Source organism: Crotalus tigris, unplaced genomic scaffold (assembly GCF_016545835.1).
Source record: "Crotalus tigris isolate CLP2741 ecotype Arizona unplaced genomic scaffold, ASM1654583v1 scf7180000017567.3851432, whole genome shotgun sequence".
NCBI classification, from domain to species: Eukaryota; Metazoa; Chordata; class Lepidosauria; order Squamata; family Viperidae; genus Crotalus; species Crotalus tigris.
The window spans coordinates 512090-533914 of record NW_024096477.1 but is presented as its reverse complement, the minus strand read 5'-3'; positions in this window follow the sequence as shown (position 1 = coordinate 533914).

Here is a 21825-nt window from a genome sequence, read left to right as displayed (position 1 = left end):
AAAAATCTAAACTTTGCAGAATGCATATGTCTCTCTAGAAGATACAAGCTGCAACTGCTTTCCTATGCTAATGACACAGGAAAAAAATAATAATTAGGTACTGATGTCCTAAAAAGCATCAATAGTTAAGAACTTTAGACCAGATCTTCAAGGGTGATGTTTTAAATTAGTGATTCAAAACAACAACAACAACAACAAACAAGCCAGCTCCTATAAATAATCTTAGAAAATATAATAATTTGAGAAGTTTTATGGAAGAGAATGAGAAAAATGTAATGTGTAGACATTGAAAAGGGGAACCATCATAAAGCATCCACTTCTTCCCGTCCTGCACTTTTAGTTCATGATTAATTTCTTTGCTAGATTTGCTAAAAGAGATTTGACTGGTGTGTCTATCTTTTTAAAGAAAAACAGATGTGCCTGAGAAAGCCATTAGTGCTCTCTAAGTATCCTATGTCCAATAAGCAAACTGACCACAATAGGCTTCTAACTATTCTGATTAAACAAATAATGCAGAAGCACAGACCCATGGTTTTCTATACTAACGGGTTTAAAAGCCTTCTACAGAGATCATTATCTGGGGCCAGATTTGTAAAGAAAATCTTTGCAGAGCCTAATAATGCAATAGAAGTAAGCACTTAAGATATTCATAGTTTCAAAGAAGATCCTGGAATGGATGGAATCTTTTGTCAAGAAAAGTACTCTAATTTGGGGGGGGGGGGGAGAGAAGAGAGAGATAACCCAGAACCCCCTGGAAGAATTGCTTCTTCAGTTCCTTTAAAAATTACATACATGTACAAATTATTCTTCAAAGCTATCAAATTAACAATAGCATTTTGTCAAGTAAAATAAAATCAAGAGAAGAACTGATGGAGAGGGATATACGTAGTTGTCAATGATTCCCTTATTCACAATTATTAGAAAGATTTCAGATAGACAAAATAATTTAGGATTTTGCAGATGGTAAAACTGATTTTGAAATACAATTGTGTACAAATAATAAACATGTAAATGCTAAAATCTATAAATGTTATTGAAATTTGAAACAGAAGAAAAACAAGTGAAAGGATGTATGCTAAAGTGGACTAAAAATTTGGTTGCAATACACAGATGGAACAATAGAAAAATATGTGGCTAAAAGAATTGAAATATACATTATATTATAATGAACAATAAGAAAGGACATTTTATCACATTTGGTGGTTATGTAAAAGCTGTACACTGATTTAGGGTATTTTAAAAATTAACATAAAATTAAAACCAGAGGTTTTTCTTTTGGGATTGATAGACAAATAAGTGGGAAAAAATCATGGAACATTGTTTTTATACATGATAACTCCGGCAAGATTATTGTACAAAGTTAAAAAAAAAATGCAGCACTACCCACAATGAAGGAAAGGTTGAGGAAGATGATGGAATTTGCTGAAATGGCTAAATTGACTTCTTTGATCAAAGAAAATATCTACATGTATTGCTGACTGAAAATCCTTTAACATGAAACAAAAAAAAATGAGCTTATAATTCATGTTTTTTATGATTAACAGAAAAAAGAGTTATGGAAAGAGTTACATTGTAAGAAGTAAGAAGTAAATTTACAATTGTACTTATAATTGGTATAAATAAGATTGGAAGCTACTTTTTTGTACCTTTTTTCTATTTTTTTCTTTTTTTCCTTTCTTGCACTTTTAATTTTCTCTTCAATTTCTTTCCTGTTTTTTTCTCACTTTATATTAGTTTCTATTAGTTTTTAGCTTCTTTACAAAAAAACTTGGAAATTGGAAGAGGATGATAATTCATGTTATTTACCTGCCCAGACATCTTCATATCTGTGATATTCAACTAAGTTTTTTCTGACACTTTTAGTTTATTGTAGTCATTTCTTATTTTGGCATGTTATGTAAACGCTGATTTCAATTAAGTCAAAGATTTTTTTAAAAAAAAATCAGCCTATATACAATTTTCTCCACAAACGCTCGCAACCTTTTGAAAATCTGGCAAATTATTAAGTGCTATAATTGTGGTTTATTGTTTTGAAACACTGGTTTGTATACTGAAAAGGAAATGCTGCCAGCATTTTGTTTCTTTTCTGTTGCTTTCTCCCTAAATCTCCTTTGTGTTCCTGTGCTGCTCTGTTCATACTATAACAATAAAATTTAAAAAGTGTGCACAAGTGATACCCATAGAAGGGAGATGTATATTGTTAATATCATTTTTATTGACTTTAGGGTTAGGGTTAGGGTTAGGTAAAAACTTGTTTGGTAGAAATGTTGGAATCCATCTAAGGATAAACCAACTTCTATTATTCATTGTTCTGCTTGGCCTAAGAAATTTGTATTAATCTATGCTTCGGTGCTTTATTAAATTATTGGAACTTGCTATTTTGAAGTGCTGCTTCGCACATTCTTCCTGTTAGCTCAGAAAACAAACTCTACACATTTTGACCATTGAAAATAATTATCTTACACTAATCTATTGGCCAATATTTTGCCACATGGATAAGAAAGTGTGGCCATTAAATTATGTTTAGTAAATATGAGATTGAACTCAAGGGCTGGTAAATTAAGTCAATTTATCTGAAAGAGTCTAAATTCCAATGAATCAGGAAAACTTAACAGACTCCTCTGCTAAAGAACCTATTACACTGTCTTGAATCCTAAATGTTATCTGAGAAAAAGTGGGAAAATAACTACTTCCCTGACCTAGCCAAACTGAAATATTAAACAATACATACTTGGCCCACTTTTCCAGAGCTCTTAACAAAATCTTTGTTTTCACTTAAATCATGGAGAAATGGAGAAAGGGTTCCTTAAAACTGAGCTGAAAATCCAGATCACTGTCTTCATCCTACCTCATTGACAGAATGGAGAGTGGGTGTTTGTTTGTTTTTTACTTTTTTAATTTCAAAAGAGAGAAAGGAAGAAAGGGAGATTTCATTTAATCCTTCTCTTCCATTTAATCCTTCTGCAAAGCAGAGTGTGATGGAATTTGTATTGTTTCCCAAGTTTGGGATTTGGATGAATTTTCCCCACCTCAAACTGAGTGAATCTCAGAATGGAGATTAAAAATACCCTTCCCCCATGTGGGTAAAACATACAGAGAATTTTCTATCAGGGATTGGAGGAGAATTAGTTGAAAAGCACTCTGGAATGAAGAATTAGAAAATGAAAGGTAAATAGCACCAGATAAATTATCTAGAATGTATAAAGGTGTTTCAATTGAATGTTGGAAATGTTAATGTGAAGAGAGGACCTTTTACCACTTATGGTGGACATGTGATAAAGGAAAGAAATATTGAAATAGGATTCATATCCTAATACAGAAAATTCTTAAAGTAAAGATAAAGAAAAAAGCAGACTTTTTTTTCTGGGCATAATGGAAAAAGATTTGAAAAAAAATGGACTTTGACCTTATATATGTCAATAGCAAGACTATTGTATGCACAAAAAATGGAAGGACATTTTGATTCCCACTATGGATGAATGGCTACAGAAATTGATGGAGTTGACAAAGATGGCTAAATTGACTGTTTTGATTAAAGAAAAGAATATAAGTGCTTTTGTTTCCACATGGAGACCGCTTCTGGATTTTGTGCTTGAGGTGGAAAAAAATGAAACTTTGATCTTGGGATTAACTGATTAGATTGATTTGTTGTTATAGAAATGGTTAGTTTATACTACTTTGGAAAAGTAAAAAAGTAAAAGTTCGATGTTAATGCTTTATTCTACTACAATAGAAGAAGTTGGATGCTCTTTTTTTTCCCCTTCTCCCCCTAGCTTCTTTTTCCCTTTTCCTTCCTGGGTCCTACTATTTGTTTTTGCATTTTGTATTTTATCTTATAATCCAATAAAATGTTACAATGGGATAAAAAAGGAAATGAGAAGTAAAAAATGAAAAGGACAGAAGCAATTCTTTCTTGATCCCCATCCTGTATCATTCTAAACAAGTAGTCCTCAGAACACATAGATTTTATTTGCAAAAAATCACCCTGGCTTTAAGAAAATAAGAACAAAACAAAACAAAAACCTAAATTTACATCAGATGCAAACAATACAATATGTGGAATAAGTCATTCTATCATTTCCATATCAATCAATTTTTTAAAAATAATAACCTATCCCTTCTTTTTTTAATTGCAAACATTTCCATTTTCTAATATCCTAGAAATGCTACGTACAGATAAAGAAATGTCCCTACTTAAGCAAAATGGAATGGAATATCAGTGCTCCAATTCAAAAGTGTTCAACAGTCCCTTCCTACCCAAAATTTACTGGATTTAATGAGTTTAAGAAGGTTTTGGAAGAAGATGTTTGTTTTTACATTTTAACAGAATAGTGTTCTAAATGGGAAAAAAAAACTTGTGTGATAAAATGAGCAGTGGTATTATTGAAGTCCTCAGCTGGGGCTTCACATGAGAAAAGCTATCTTTTATCTTCTCTTATTGCCTATCTCGATGGCTGGGCAGAGAAATAATGCAGCAAAAAAGTCAAATTGTTGGATATTATCTAATTTATGTTGCAAGCCAAAGTAACTGGATTTGATTGGCTTTAGGAAGTATCCAATTCCATTTTTACTTATACAAATAATAGAGTGTACAAATTAAGTTTTTGTGCAATAACTGCTGGATAATTTGGATGGCAATTTGAGATTTGTCTGTCTCCATTATAAAGAAATGCATCTTCTTTGACAAATGGATACCTAAAACAATCAACTAAAGAAATAGCCACACATCTATGCCAGACAAACTATTTTCTTCTTTTATATTATTTTATTTACAAATAAATGAGTGCTTTATTTTCAGGCTGGCTGAGAATTCTAGGAGATATAACTTCAACATACTGGTCTCGAATGAGTTCTGTGGATCATGTTTACTGGAGGCTAAAATATACAGCACCTGCATAGAGGAGACCTTGATCATTTTGTATATACTGTACGAGTTCCTGGTTCAGGATGGAAGAGTTTTAACTTCACAAACTGTGAAACTCACTGGGTGGCCTTAAGAAAATTATCTCATAATCTAAACCTTACAGGATTGTTATTGTATTGTGAGACTGTAAGGCTGTTTTGATTCTTATGAACATCTTCATAAGAATTTGTGTCATAGATTCTCCTGTAATAGTCTGATACCAGTGGTGGGATTCAGCCCATTTGCACCACTTCGGCAGAACTGGTAGATAATTTTTTGTTGCCCAGGCCCAGAATGGACTTCCGGAAGTGGCATCCACACAGACAACCGGTTGTTCACATATTTGAATCCCACCACTGTCTGATACTCAAAAGAAGATCCTGTGCTAGAAAGATTAATTCTAACATTATTCTGAAGTCTAGTAAAGAGATAATATTATATGGATATAAAATTGATTTGTTTTTCCATTCTTGTTTCCACAGTCACACCTTTCATGTTAAGCTCCAGTGCTTAATTTAATACTGGGTGTGACATTTTCATGGGTTTTGTATATTACACACTTTAACTGAATGTGGAGGATATGAGGATGAAGTGGGCTCTACCTTGATTAGAAATTAACAAGAAATGAAATGAACACAAATTCCTTCATGGTAGAAGTTTGGCCTCCTCCAAACTGGCAACCATTAATTTGTAGCACCAACACCTACATTTCTTCACATTCTTCAAAAGTAGATTGCTGAATCTGATAGTAATTCTTCCCATAATGCTTTCCTCTTTCTTTTTGTAGGTATTGAGGAGAGGACATGATGGCATTGGTTGGCCTGCCTATAGTTTCTAAGGATTTAGAACAGACAAGATACAGAATGAGATCAAGCAGAGTTAGGGTCGTGCTCTGAAAGAAATCCAAATCAGTTTGAAGTAGGAAAAAAATTAAAATCTTTTTCATCAGATATTAGGTGGTCTAACTAATAACTTTATGAGACTCAGGTCACCCAACACAAGCATTTACCAATTAGATTTTCTCAGAAAGATATTAAAATGGAAAGTTTTTATGAGTAACAAGATAAAAATTATACTCACATCCAACATTTTCCGCATATATTTTAAAGCTATAGGTCTTTGATACTGAGACCAGTCTCAAAACAAATGAAGCATCTTGCCCTTCTGATGGTAATTTGCATCCCTCTATTAGCTTTTCAATATAAACCAACATGTAGAAGTCCTGTCACTTATTTTTCTGAGATGGGTCCTGAATATAAGCCCTAATGGTCTATCTTGATGGCTTTGCTAGCCTATGCGTAGTTAAAAATTGAAAAGGAGAACACGTGAGAAGTATCAGGAAGTATCATCCAAAAAGGCTAATACAATCCTTGGTTGTATAAACAGAGTTATAGAATCAAAATCTGCTTTATAAAACCTTAGTAAGACCACACCTGGAATGCTGCATCCAGTTTTGGTCAACACCTTACAAAAAAGGATGTTGAGACTTTGGAAAAAGGGCAGAGAAGAGCAACTAAAATGATTAAAGGTCTGGAAACTAAAACATATGAAGAACAGTTGCAGGAACTGGGTATGGCTAGTCTAGAGAAAAGAATGACTAGGGATGAATGATAGCAGTATTCCACTATTTGAGGGGCTGCCACAAAGAAGAGGAGGTCAACTTATTTTCCAAAGCACCAGAAGGCAAGACAAGAAACAATGGATGGAAACTAATCAAGGAGAGAAGCAACCTGGAATTAAGAAGAAACTCACTAACAGTGAGAACAATTAACCAGTGGAAAAGCTCACCTTCAGAAGTTGTGGGTGCTTTATCACTGGAGGTTTTTAAAGAGAGGCTGGACAGCCATTTGTCTGAAATTGTATAGGCTCTCCTGCTTGAGCAGGGATTAAACTAGAAGACCTCCAATGTCCCTTCCAGATCTATTCTGGTTGATTGATTGGTTGCTGATGTTTTGGCCACTTCCTTCCACGATCAAGACAAAGGGTTAGCCAAGGAGTGAATAAGTATCACAGGGAGCTTTTGCTGGAGAGACTGAATGACTTGTTGGGTGAGCAAGACAGAAAGATTCCCTTTTGCTGTTTTCTCTTCTGTTCTCCCTTTTTCCATCATGGAAGACTGAGAAATGTTTGTGCTGAAGGTTCTGATTTGGATACTGATGTGACAAATGTAAATGTATATAGAAATTATGAAATGAATTCAATATTTCTTGTTTTAATTTGTTTCCTGTAACCTGTAAGAAATATGGCTTCTATTTGAAAGAAACCAAATCAATCAATCTCTTTGGTTTAATATCCTCTCTTTTTTAGACCCCAGTGAAGCAGTCAAAACAGGACTTTTGGATTTATAGGACTTTTGTATTTTAGTAAAGATAATTTGTTTTTGCTACATTATTTGATTTCAACATCTCCTCATCTCTAGCCAGACCAAAACATAATTCATAGTTTAACTAAAAGGATAATCTTTATGATTAACTTTTTGTTACAATACGATGTTTCTTTTACATTTATTTAGTATTAGTACTGAACCACTCATTTATAGCACACTAACAAGTACATGTAATATAAAATTCACAAATATTCAGAATAAATTAGAGGGGTTTGGTATTGGCTCTCCCCCTTAAATCTAACTCAACTGTTCTATCAGGAAACAGGATTTAGCATTGACACAGATTGCTAAAACATTTAAAATGCACATGTGTTTTATTTAATAGTGGTGAATTTCTGGCCAAGCCTTCCAAATTCCTTCAGTTTGCTTTGCAATTAGAATCAGATTTGGCACATTTCTGTAGCAATACTAGGAAAAAATTAAACAACAAACCATATGTATATCAAATGAATGTAAGGCTTGCTCTAAATCTGGGTTAGTTAAAGAAATGTATGCTACAAATGATAATGTGTGCATTTTTTTTACAGCAGCTTGGTGACAAGTAACCTCAGTTAGATCTAATTGAACTGGGAACTCATCAAATTTGCAGATGACACTAAACTGGCAGGAGTACCCAACACCCCAGAAGACAAAGTCAGGATCCAAAAAGATCTTGACAAACTTGAACAATGGGCCCTATTCAACAAAATGAGTTTCAATGTGGAGAAAAGTAAAATTTTACATTTAGGCAGGAAAAATCAAAGGTACAAGTACAGACTGGGTGAGACCTGGCTTAAAAACAGTAACTGTGAGAGGGACCTTGGAATCCTAGTGGACGATCACTTGACTATGAGCCAGCAGTGTGCAGCAGCAGCCAGAAAAGCTAATACAATCTTGGGTTGTATAAACAGAGGCATAGGATCAAGATCACGTGAAGTATTAGTACCGCTTTATAAAACCCTAGTAAGACTATACGTGGAATACTGCAGTCAATTTTGGTCACCATATCACAAAAAAGATGTTGAGAGTTTGGAAAAAATTCAGAGAAGAGCAACTAAGATGATCAAAGGCCTGGAGATTAAAACATACGAAGAATGGCTGCAGGACTTGCATTTGGCTAGTCTAAAGAAAGAAGAAATAGGGGAGACGTGATAGCAGTGTTCCAGTATTTGAGGAGCTGCCACAAAGAAGAGGGGGTAAAATTATTCTCCAAAGCACCAGAGGGCAGGACAAGAAACAATGGATGGAAACTGATCAAAGAGAGAAGCAATCTGGAATTAAGGAGAAACTTCCTGACAGTGAGGACAATTAACCAGTGTAATAGCTTGCTCCCAGAAATTGTGGGTGCTCCATCACTGGAGATTTTCAAAAAGAGAATAGACATTCACCTGTTGAGATGATATAGGTTCTCCTGTTTGAACAGTGGCTGGACTAGAAGACCTCCAAGGTTCCTTCCAGCTCTATTCTATTCTATTCTATTCTATTCTATTCTATTCTATTCTATTCTATTCTATTCCATTCCATTCCATTCCATTAAGGGCCGTGCTTAGCAATCTTATACCATTAATAGCTTTGCTAAGGAGATCTGTAGAAGTAAAATGTGCTTTATTGGTCCATAAAAAAGGACCAATAGTAGAATAGTTTTGCTGAACAATAAGAATCCTAAGCTTGAGGTATTTTTTTTCAGATAAACCACCAGAAAATCCAGAGTTGGAATGTGTCAGTCAGTTTCATTTTTTTAACCAAATAATGCCAATATTTAAATTCTAACATTTACACACTATATTTTTTTTCGAAGCAATTAACCTTGCAGCCTGATAGTAGTCAGAAATGGCAACTGAACTGTGAGTTAACAGGAAACATGACAAGATAAAGCGAACCACACTCAGTCAGAATGTTAACCCGGCCAAGCTCTAGCAAAATAATTTCTGTATGGCATTAAGAAGTATTACATCTTATTTTATTTATTGGTTTATCAAATTTATATGCCACTTATCTCACAGTGTAAGGCCACCCTGAATGGCTTACCATAACAAAACATATAGAATAAAAACAATTGTAAAATGTAAAAACAGATTAAAATTACAGGAGATTAAAACAAATCCAAGAATCAAAGATTTAGAGAGGAGAGGTGGGGCTGGCTTCACTGTTACTACATTAACCATCTCTAGCCAACAGCTTCTCCTTCAGGCCCCATGCCAATTGGCACAGCCAAGTTTTAAGGCATTCCCTGAAGGCCAGAAAGGTGGGGGCAGACCTCACTTTCTGTGCCAGGATGTTGCAAAGGACAGGCACCATGCCAGAAAAGGCTCTTCTCCTGGATCTTGCCAGCCAAAATTCTTTGACTGATGAGATCCACAGTAGACCTTTTTCTGCCAGCTTGTGTGGGATGGACCAATCCTATTGGGGCAATGCAGATCCTCAGATAGCCTGGACCCACATCATAAAGGATTTTAAAGATAATGACCAATACCTTGAATTGGACCTCGAAGCAAATTGGTAGCCAGTGCATCTCATGTCAATGATGTTACATGTGCTATCCTAGGGGCCTGCAACATTCTGAACCAGTTGTAGCTTCAGAATATTCTTTGAGGTTAGCCCCAGGTAGAGCACATTGGAAGGATGCAAGTGAGTGATGAGTGACTGAGCTTTTATAATCCAGAAAAGGGCACAGTTGGCACACAAGCAAAGTTGTGCAAAGGGTCTCCCACCATGACTGTCACCTGATCTTTGGGCAGGAGTTGTGATTCCAAGAGAATTCCCAAGTTGTGCATTAGAACTGTCTGGGTTAGTACCACCCCATCCAGAATTAAAGTTGATAAACTTCTGGATCTTGAGACGCCATGCAGCCACGGCCACTCCACCTTACAAGGGTTCAGTTGAAGCGTGTTGCTCCTCATCCAGGAACTACTGCTTCCAGGCATGGCAAAAGGGCACTACCCCATCCCAGTCTTATCAGAGATTATCCACAAATGTGACCAATGCCATTTCTGTCCTATAATTCAGGCCTGAAACGTGATTGAAAGAACATAGGAAGAGTTCTTTCTTCAAGAACTACACAGTAGAAAGGAACATACATAGTCCTTCGGTTTGACTATGCTAAAAGTTATGTGTTGATGAACCTTTGCTTGATTGCCTTCCATTTATTGGTTTAATTACTTTGATACCACAAAAAGTGAACCTTCAGCCTTAGGACTGCAGGCAGAACTTTGTATCATTTCAAAGCATGCTCACAATTAGTTCCCAAAGCTTGACTTTTAGAAACAAACAATACATACATTCTTATTAATTCATCTAGATTAGCCTTTGATTCTTGAAAAGAAAAAAAATTCTCAAGACTTTTCTATGCAATAAACATATCAAGACTATCCTTCTATCCTTAGTGCATATACTGTACTTCTCAAAACTTGGAGTTCAAAATGTGGAGGCACATCTTGTGAACTATTACTGAAGGAGTGTATCCTTTTCATTTGCACAGTCCTAATCTATTGCATTAGTAGGAACAAAACTGAAAACCTTTACATGAAAGACAATAAGACAGAAATGTCTAGTCAATTAATTAATGCAGCTTCCTGGAAATTCTAGAATGATATGGCTGTTAGTGTTTATATTTGTGAAAATTGGAAGCAACTATGGGCATTCAAACACTTCAGCAGTAAAATAAGCTTTTCCACTCAAGTGACAATTGTTACCATAATGATAGTTGCTGTTTAATTGGAATTTGGTAGAAAGGGGAAATGAATTATCAAATTTCTAGTTTGAAATTTGTACTGAAACATGATATTATATACCAATTTACCAATTAAAATCAATCTGGTGTGAGTAATACCCTACTCAGTTTTAAACATTTAGCTTTTCTTCTGATAAATAATGAACACAATAGAGTACCCTATATAAATTTATTGAATTATAAAATTTAGAAATACATCATAGTGGAAAGATTTCAAAATGCAATTCAACACCAGGCTTTAGGTATTAAAATTAAAAATAGTGATTCAGCAGCAAAAGAATGAAATATAGAAAATGAAGTTAACTGCTGTGATATTTTCAGATTTGAAGAAGCAATTGGCTTCAAATTTTGACACTGAGGGTTTTGAAATAGTTTACATTTTGCACTTCCCACTGGACCTCAATTGTACTCAATTATCACCATAATAATTTTCAATTGATTGGAAGAAACCAATATTAAAGCAAATGCATACATTAAGAATTATTTCAAAAACCCAATAGTGAAAGAACAATGGAGACTTTCGGGAATCAGGTTTGGTCTAGTAAACAAATAATAAAGTTCAAAATCAAAATCCATGGATGAATCCAACAGTCACAAATGACACGGCATGGTTATGATATATACTGGAGAAGAATGCTTCTAATCTCCAAGAAAAGATCAGGATTTCTGATGGTGGTATGCTTTAGGAGGAATTGAGGAATTGCTTTGGATGTCCTTCCTCTCTCCATAATAGGGCCAAAATCTTGTCTGCTGAACATAACTGCTGAACAACGTCACTGAAGAGTTTGGTTGATATTAAATAAGGACAAATGAGAAAGTGTTACTCTAAGACAGGGGTCTTCAAATTTGGCCCTTTTATGACTTGTAGACTTCATGCCTGGCTGAGGAATTCTGGGAGTTGAAGTCCACATGTTATAAAAGGGCAAGTTTGAAGACCCCTGCTCTAAGACTATTCATAAATAACAGGTCACCAAATATTCCTTTTACCATAGAAATATGGCTTCTGAGTCAGAAACACTCCATAGGAAGTTCTGTAATTAGAAAAAATCAAAAGGTGCAGAGTCCTGAATGTTGTTAGCGTGGTCTTCTGTATATAGTGGCATCAGAAATTATTTTGCAAAAGTACCAAACAGAAAAATCACAGAAAGAAGATTTCCATTTGATCATCATGGTAATCGTTCTATCCTTTAACATTCTTCATCTGTTTAATCTATTGACTGTCAACAAGCACTGGCAATGAAATGGACTGCTGGTGTTTTTTTCTTAAAAATGTGGCATTTTATGACTTCAATGCACTACAGGCTAACCTTGTTCAATCTGATGATTTCCAGATGTATTGGATTTTAACTCCCATAATCCTCCAGCCAACTCTGGGGATTATGAGGGTTGGTCAAACCCATTTTGGAGGGCAGCAATCTGAAAAAAAAGTTAGTCAGACTAGATAAAGACTCTTTTTAAAAAAAACAAAACAAACTTCCCCTCTCTTCACTAGCCAAAAATATGTAAATTGCTTTGGAAATGTTTGGATTTATCACTAAGAGTTGCTTTTTCTTCTTTCTGTCCATTGAGGAAAATAATTAAACTTATTAAGCTCAGCAGGGGAAAAAAGAGAAATATTAATCTAATAAACATCACAAAAGATTATCCAAAGCAGCTGTTTTTCTTTTCTGTTCTGTTGGCAATATTTCCTTCTTTGTGGAGAGATGTCTGCCATTGGGTGTTACTTCAACACTGCAAGCAATTTGAGTGTTTGTTCTTTGCGCAGGAATCCTTTTCTTATGCCTTTTTTTTTTATATCTATGTAGAAAATTGTGGTCCACAGTTGTATGCAATCTTCTCAATTTTCTCTTTTTATTTATTGCTTAAGAGCGGTTCAAAGTGTCATAAAAGAAAAGACAGCAAGGTAATGTCTGGGGTTAAGCCAAAGCAAATAATTTCCCTATCTTTTATGGGCTTTCTTGTACCCTTGGCAAAGAAGGTAAGCAGTCCCTAACAGCTTGTGCTAAAGGAGATTCTTGGCTGAATGTTAGGAAAAACTTTCTTATGGGAAGAGCAATTGCACAGAGGAATCAGACAAATACCAAGCAGCATGGCCAGCTCTCTTGACTAAGATCCTTTCCACATCACCACCCCTTGACTTCACAGAAACATCTTGAAACTGAACCATTATTATCCTTGATGGAGCCAATTGCGAAATATTGAGGCCATTCATGACCCAATCACTGCTTGTACCATTGCCTGCAGGAAAAACATTTTATTTTACTTTATTTTGTTGGTTCATTGAATTTTATTCCCTTCCTCTGCTGCAGGGGTGTCAAATTGCCAGCCCACAGGCCGGACGCGTCATCCAGAAGCTGTGCCCACCCTATTGCCGGCAATGGCAAAATCAGCCGGATACGTTGCACGGTGTCATGTGACATCACAAGTTTGACATGTCTGCTCTACTGGTTGTTATGAAAGGGAGAAGCTTGATGGTTATATATGTCTGCACCATCCAGTGTCAGTCATTCTTAAGCTTGGTTCAAATATAAAATAAGACACATAATGGCACCATGGGCTAGGTTTGCACAATAAGCCAAGATATAAACCATGATTTAAATTTGAAAGAAACAACATTGTGCCTTAGTCTGATGTGTGAAATTTATAATTATCAGAATGGCATTCTAACTAAACTCATATGTCACTTAACTTTTATTGTTTTTAATGGATTCTTTCATATAATTAAGTCTGTAACTCTATAATGATTTCTTTTGGGCTGCTGTAATCCTGAGATGAAATAAAAGAGAGCCGTCTGCTTAAATAAGACACAGTTCTTGTCAGGCAGGCACTCCTACAACCTCAACCAACTGAAAAAGCAAAGAGAGCTTATTGCTCCCTGGCAAATAATTAATAATTGTTAATAATGAATAATTAATATACGCAAATGACAACTCTTAAAAATCCCCAAATACATAACTTGCATTATTCCCTATATTTTATCTTCTTGATTTATAGAACAAAGGGCATAGTTGCATATAAGCTACTTCAGATTGTTTAGTAATGGATTAAACTTCATGCATTGTTCAAAAGAACTTGTTCACGATTCTATCTCAGTAGATAGTGAAAATAAACCAAAGAAAAAGGGTTTTATCTAGGACTGCTGTTTAAAATATTAGTTTAATGCATGACCTTCTCACAAAGATCCCTCAAAAGAGTTCGCTTGGTATACATGGTGTCCTGCTAACTTCAAACTGCTCTCATTGTTAAAAAAGAAAAAGAGGACATGAATGAAAAATGCAGAAATATAAGTGAAAGGCAAGGAAAAGATAATATATCTTCCCCTCAAAAAAATTTATTAAAAAGATTTTTCTGTTTCAGAAGCAGGTGATGCTATTAGCCAAAAGCAGTGTTATTTTGTTTATATAATGATGAAAGTGGATGTACTTCAGCCTGTGGATATAATGAAATCATTAGCTCTGGGTAAAGTTTATAGACTCCCAGTTGCTGTTGTTGTTGTTATCATCATCATCATCATCATCATCACACAGTCAGCCAAATCTTCAAACTGGGATAGGCAGATCTGAATGTTTGATGGTGTTACAGATATCATCGCAGGATGGAAGCTGTTCCCAATAAAACTGCCTTTTGCAATTGACTGAGGGTGAATTTGTCAATGCCAATGATGTTCAAGTGGTGCTCCAGTTGTTTTGGGATTGCATCCAAGGTGCCTATTACTATTAGTACTACCTTTGCCATCGTCATTCTATTTCTATTTGTAGGTCTTTGTATTTTGTTATCTTCTCCAGTTCTTTCTCTGTTATTGTTGTTATTGTTATCGTTATTTGTGAAACTGTATAATTAGTTTCCATTATTTCTGAAGGAAAAGAACTGAAAGAATGGAAAAAGTTTGGCCTCTTCATTATGGGTTACTCTGATTTCCCCATTCCTCTTTTATTTCCTCTCTTTGTGTAACACCTCCATTTTCTTATTCTCTTGTTCCTTTCACTTATTTGTACCTAAATTCCTCATCCCCTTAGACTTGGGCAGAACATACTTGGCTTGGTTCACATATCACACAAGGCCATTATGTGGTTGGGTTTTAAATTGTGCCTGTTGTGTGACTGTGCCCTTGTGGCTTATGGTCCTGTGGATTGCACAAACCAGTCATTGTGACATATACAACTGTCTGTGGTTGAAAAACGGCTTATGATAATGTGAGAACTCAAATTAGCATAGTGGAGGAGAAAAGGTTGAGAATATATGTTATGACTTTATTCCCAACCTCTATCTTTTCAAAATTATTACTTTCATGTCCCAGTCAGCAATCAAAGTGGACCTTGAATAGATGCAATCTGGACACAACCAAACTGCTGATGATCCTCTTTATTTGTTCATTTACATCCTGAATGTTTTGGATCAAAATTAAGTCTCTTGCCAATCGAAGAAAGTTTTGTGGGACAGGAAGTCTCCAGCTCTTGTAAAAATGTCCTACTAATAGAAAGAGAGGCGTGTTTACTGAGTCTTCAATGTGTACTGAAAATCTGCTCCCATTCTGTTCCAGGACAGCAGAGACAGGAGAAGACTGTGTCCATGGAAATCTCTATGGCAATGGTTCTCAACCTTTTTAATACCGTGACCCCCCAACCGGTCGTAAGTCGAGGACTATTCAACTGGTTGTAAGTCGAGGACTACTCAACTGGTGCAGCACCGTTTGCAGAATGGGACTTTTGGCAGGCTCAGCAGGGCTGAGACAGCCTGGACAATTCCTATTGGCTTTTGAAAGCCAATAGAATTAGACTCTATTCAAGAGAGTCTATTCTACTGGCTTTCAAAAGCCAATAGAATAAAAGGGAGTAGCACAGCTAAGGAAAAGGGGGAAAAAATGGCAGACTGCGTTGTTTGGCAACCCCTGTGAAATGGTCATTCGACCCCAAATGGGGCCTGACCCACAGGTTGAGAACCACTGCTCTATGGGAAGGGAAAAATCAACAAAGATTATTTTCCCCCTTTCACCACAAGTAACATTTAGAATTGGATTCCCTTTAGGAGCTGGTGGAGTGAAAAGATGAATTTAGCACTGGGCTCTGCTGACCTGGTTGACTATCTCAGAAATACATTTTTCTTTCTTTTGCTATCATTCCTGCATCTACACCTGTTGCTCAGCATTTAAGTAACACTGACAATATGCTAAGCAATGTGCACACACAAAAATAGCCATAAAAAAGAACGTATAAGGACAAGAGTATAACTGATTTTTGCCATCATCATACCAAGTGAGATTCTGAGGGTGTATGTAGGTGAACAGAGGATCTGAGAACAGGCTATTCCTCTTTTTTCTTTTTATTCCTTGCTTTCTGGTTTGACCCTTTCTCCCCCGGCTCCTCACACTAGTATAAATGTTTATCTAAGTTTCTTGAGAGCTTATAATAGCCAAAGGAGAAAGTGGATATTAGAAATCTAAAGATGGATTGAGAGCTAAGAAAGGGTAGCAGGAATGACTAAAACCAAGCAAACATTAGTGCTAGTACAGGAAGTTAAAGAGGGTGAGAAGAACAGATCCATGGAAACAGGCAAGGCTGCGTCTGATATTATTTTCATATGGAATTATGGTTATTCTAGATATGCTGATTTCATTCTACTCTTTTCAAACAAAACTAGTAAAGATGGCTATTTTTTTTAAAAAAAAATCAAATCTGCCAAAATAACAGTGAAATGAAAACAGCATGTCTCCAACTAAAAATTACATGAAAAATATAGTAAATCATTTCTAGAAAAATAAAAGGGGCCTTCCAATGAAAAACAATTCTTGAATGCCTAAGAGGGCAGGACAGCAACAAAAGAATTTTTGCCCATTTTCCTGACAGTTAACCCTATGGAACTCATTTTGAATATTCATTCATTCATTCAGTTCATATGCTGCTGCAGTTGTGTAAATGACTAAGCAATCAGTAAAGAAAGTAAAAAAAAAAAACACATCCTGTAATAAATCAGAGACAAAAAGGAAGGAAACATCAAGAATGAAGTAATAAAGGGTGGATATCAGTACAGGGCCACAAATTACCTTGCCTCAGGGCCTGCTAGGCAAGTCAGTCACCATTTTAGGGTTTTCCCTAAATGAACTCAGGCTCAGGCCATGCAGACTTCCGAGGGGTGTGGAATATATATGTCAACACTACTAACATCGGATGTTCTTGCTTTGACAACATACAGTATATATATCTTGATTTGCAACAGCAAAGTTGTAATCATTCAAAGTTACAACAGCACTGAAAAAAGCAACTTATGACCAATCCTCATACTGTCATGTGATCACAATTCAGGACCTTGGCAACCAGCATATATTTATAATGGTTAATTTAATAGTAGTAGTAGTAGTAGTAGTAGTAGTAGTAGTAGTAGTAGTAGTAATAGTAGTAGTAGCAGCAGCAGCAGCAGTAGTAGTAGTAGTAGTAGTAGCAGCAGTAATTGCAACCTTCCCAACCAGCTTCCGACAAGCAAAGTCAATGGGAAAAACTGGATTTGCTTAACAACCGTGTGATTCATTTAACAACTGCAATGATTTGCTTAACAACCATGGCAAAAAAGTCATAAAATCAAGCACAATTTGCTTAACAACAGACTTACTTAGCAACTGAAATTTTGATCCCATATCTCAAGGACTACTGTACAAGTCAACCATTCAACTGCACCAACAAAAGAGATAAGTTAACATGCTATTGTATATTACTCCAAGGTTTATCTTCGTGACCAAGGTAATATTTTGTCATAGGGAATATATTCTCTAATAAATTGTGACAAAATTATTTAGAGATTTAAAGCAAAAACCAGCACTTGGAATTCAGCTTAGAAACAAATAAGTAGCAAATAAAGTCACTTTAAAGCTGGTACAATATTTTTGGGCTGGCTCATATTGTTTCCATTTAAACCTGCAAGCAAGTCGCTGCTAGTAAGATGGTATTCTTGATTACTGTAATTGCTGTTCTTAGATTGGTTTCTCCAGTTAAAGAATACTGCATGACAGAATATAGACTCCCCTAGACTTTTTTTTTTTTTTTTTTACAGTACTGGAAGTGCACCAGCAAAGCAACAACTGGAACAAGCCTTCTGAGATTCCAGAGTAGCATCCCGATATATTATGTCCCAAAAAAAAAAAAAAAAAAAGACTGGAAGAAGCAACTCCAGCTCCAGAGCTGTCAATGAGGAGTGCTTTATGCCTACTTGAATAGGCATCCCTTCAATGCATATATTGTAGCTCCATCCAATTCACGCTGCTACCCACTGGAAGGCAAAATCAATTTCAGCTTTAGCACTAATTTAATCATTGACTTTTTCCGACTGGCCAACAAACAGCTGATTATGTACTTGTGTGAATATGGCAGTGTTGCAGAAAGAAGGAATTATCCACTTTCAGCTCCAGGGAAGTTGAAATTAAGCTCACAAAATTCCTACCTATGAAATCCAGGATCTACAACTATCTAAGAACAAAAACAGGAAATGTGATAATATTAAACAAACAAACAAACAAACAAATGTCTCTGAATTTTGAAGAAAAACTTTCTGGACCCAGAAGAGAGATGGAGCTGGAAAGTTAATAACAGAGGGGCAGTGACAGAAATGATGAGCGATATTCCTGGATTTTTGCAAGCATGTGACGAGATTGTTGATCAAAGTATATTCAAAGAAATGGATGGGCCCACACTTCTATTAATTCCATTTCTGCCCTTATGAACAAAGATATTAGAATGAAAGTACAAAGTCTGATCAGGTTGCCTGCACATTTTGCAGGACAATGAAATGATTCTCGGAGCAGATGGAAAAAATGACTTCAGAACAGAGTTGTAGAAATATACGTTAATCCATTTAGTTGAATTCCTGCCCTTCCTCATGCCTTTTGTTTCTTAATGCTGGCTTTGATTGAAAAATGTTAATGTACTGGATGAATTATTATACGAAAAGGCAGATCTCCACAAGCCCTTTTGCAAAACATTATTTCCAGAAGGGAAGCTTGTTGTCATTAAGTGCATTTAAATCTTTATGCCTGCATCATGCATTCATGAATGTATAATTCACTTCCCTTTCTCTAATCACTCATTATTATGGAATTCTGCCTTCATGAGAAAAAGCAGATCTGCATAGAGATTTACCAGTGTAACACTCAATTAGAATGTTAAATATAAAACTGGTGCTGAAGCATCCTGAAAACTTAATAGTGGCTTGACAACTACATCTGGGCACAATCAAGAATAGCAAAAATTTTCTTTCACATGAGGGTACTTGAAGCACAAGATTTTCTAGTAGAGATGGTTTATGTGTATGGCTGTCAACCATTGACTGCTTATAGATGACTTAAATCCCCATCAAATCCGGTTTGTTGGAATAGTCTAGGATGAGATATAAGTGCCTTTCACCAGCAAACCATCAACAGGAGATGGTTCCTGCAGTTCCATGCAGATATGGACCATTCTTGAGCATAGTTGTTAATATTCTCAGGGTTTTTTTTCTCATAGAACCCCAGAATGGAGTTCCGGCACCTTTTTTGGACGGTACCTTGTAGGGTAGGCAAAGCGGGTTGGATGACGTGTGTGAGTTCCGGCACCTTTTTTTTTTTTTTCCTTAGAAAAAAAAGCCCTGAATATTCTTATAGGCAGCACTGCATTAAAGTCTCCAAAAACTGGGTGTTCCTATTTCAAGATGATGGCTGCCTTAGAGGATGCTCAAGAAATGGATTCCTCATGTATAAATTTATCCTCCAGCTATGCTCAATAGAAGAGAAACTTCTTAAAAGTTTTATTTTTGTTATTGGTACAAGCAAATATAACCTTGGATGAGACAGTAGATCTGTTTGTTCCATTTTTTCCTTGTCCTATTCTGGATCTCATTGGTATGACAATCTAAGTTATGTCCACGCAAGCATAAATCAACTCCAAAGTGATTTGAAAACAGTTTTTTTCTATTGTCTGTAAAAACACTTTTCCCTGGTTAATGCCAGCCTTTCTAACTCTGATGGATTTAAATGCTTGTGTAATATATTTATTTATAGAATTTATAAATATACTGCCACAGATTGGGCTGGGCTGGAGTTTGCAATTTAGAAATATAATAAATAAATGCATAATTTTAATTACAGGAATCTAAAGGACTCTGCCCTTAGATCTGCAAAAGGTTAGGATTCTTTAAGACCCAAACACCAAATGTGGTTGAGTTTAATATTATCGGCATAAATACCTTGACTTTTTAATATTTTCTTTTAAAATGATTAATTGGTGTAATAACAAACATGCTTAGAGGTGCACATGTGCAGTTAAAGTGTGAAATAATTGCCAGTCTGAAGATTTTTTAAAACAACTTTTGCTGTTTATTGCTCTTAGGAAGCTTTGTGAGAAGAATCTATAGTTCTAAGATCCAGTCTGCTAGTCAGTGATATTTCTTCATGGAAAATATCTGTAGAAACAATCACTTTTTATTAACAGTAAAACAATAAACACATATATTTTCTGATCCTAGTTACTTCCATTTTGGAACAATCTCATCATACTTCCCCATAAAATAAATACTATTTATTCTATTGCTTGAAAGCCCAGTTTATTGAAGCAAAAGAAGGAAATTAGCCGCAGATTCTGCTGTTTCTGAAAGGGGGGTCCACCGACTCCCCTCATCTCCAGATCTTTAGAGATATAAAATCTGAAAATCAAGAGCTAATTTGGGAGCAGCAGACAGAAATATATTGTATTTTTCGCTTACATACCCCCCCCCAAGGGCAACATTTGGCTAATGAATAGAATATTCTAAAAGCCCTTCCCATCCCCAGCTTATAACGAAAGCTTTTCCATGTATGAGGTACTATATTGACTTAGTTTAAATATTTATGGGTGCAATGTATATACAATATTGAACAAAACCAGATTCATTCCTTAATGAGTGAGAAGAAATGGACTACTTACAGAACTAAATATACCATAGTGTGAAGGGGGTAGGGAGGGACTAGCTAATACTTTGAAGGAGATTTCATAGCTACTGAGCTGAAGAACAAAGCCAAAGTAAATTGCAAGTAGATTTTGTTCATTTGTTTTTGTTCAATGTTTATATTCACATTTTTTTAAAAAAAATATGGTCTTAAAATGGAGAGAATATCTTTCAGTGTCTTCAGCTGTTTTTGTACTTTTATGTTTCACCAGAGCCTGCTAACCCCTCTACATTTCCATATGTCTAGATTCAAGTTGTTTGACTGAATGTTTGTAGATTATTAGGGCCACATTGACGTCCTTCTTCAAGTCATAAGTTTATTCACCAACAAGAGTTGCACTCTAGGAAAACGTCTTGGTTTTTAACACATAATAGTGAGAATATCACCACTTATACAATTCAAAAATTGAAAGCATTGCTAATATTACTGTTGTATTCTGTAGGGATAATTTATAAAATAAGCTTTAATTGAACTATTGGAGGTCACCATCTTCACTTTTTAAAAACCATACCCTACAAATCCCCTAGTTGTATTGTACTGCTGTACTTTCACCAGAGACCTTAAAGCTGTGTTTTAGCTCCTTAGTCATCCTGAGAGGCAGGTGGAACTGAGATATAATTACTCAAGATGACTTAGTGAGTTTAGTACTAAGTAGGAAATAAACTTAGAACATACTCATATGGCTGAAAGGCACCTTGGAAGGCTTCTAGTCTAATCCCCTGCTCAAGGCAGGGGCTTTACACCATCCCAATCAAATAGTTATCCAGTCTATTTTTCAAAACCTCCAGTGATGGAGCACCCAAACTTCAAGAGACAAGCTAATCCATTGGTTAACAGTTTTCACTGTCAGAAAATTTCTCTTTATTTCTAGGGTGGTTCTCTCT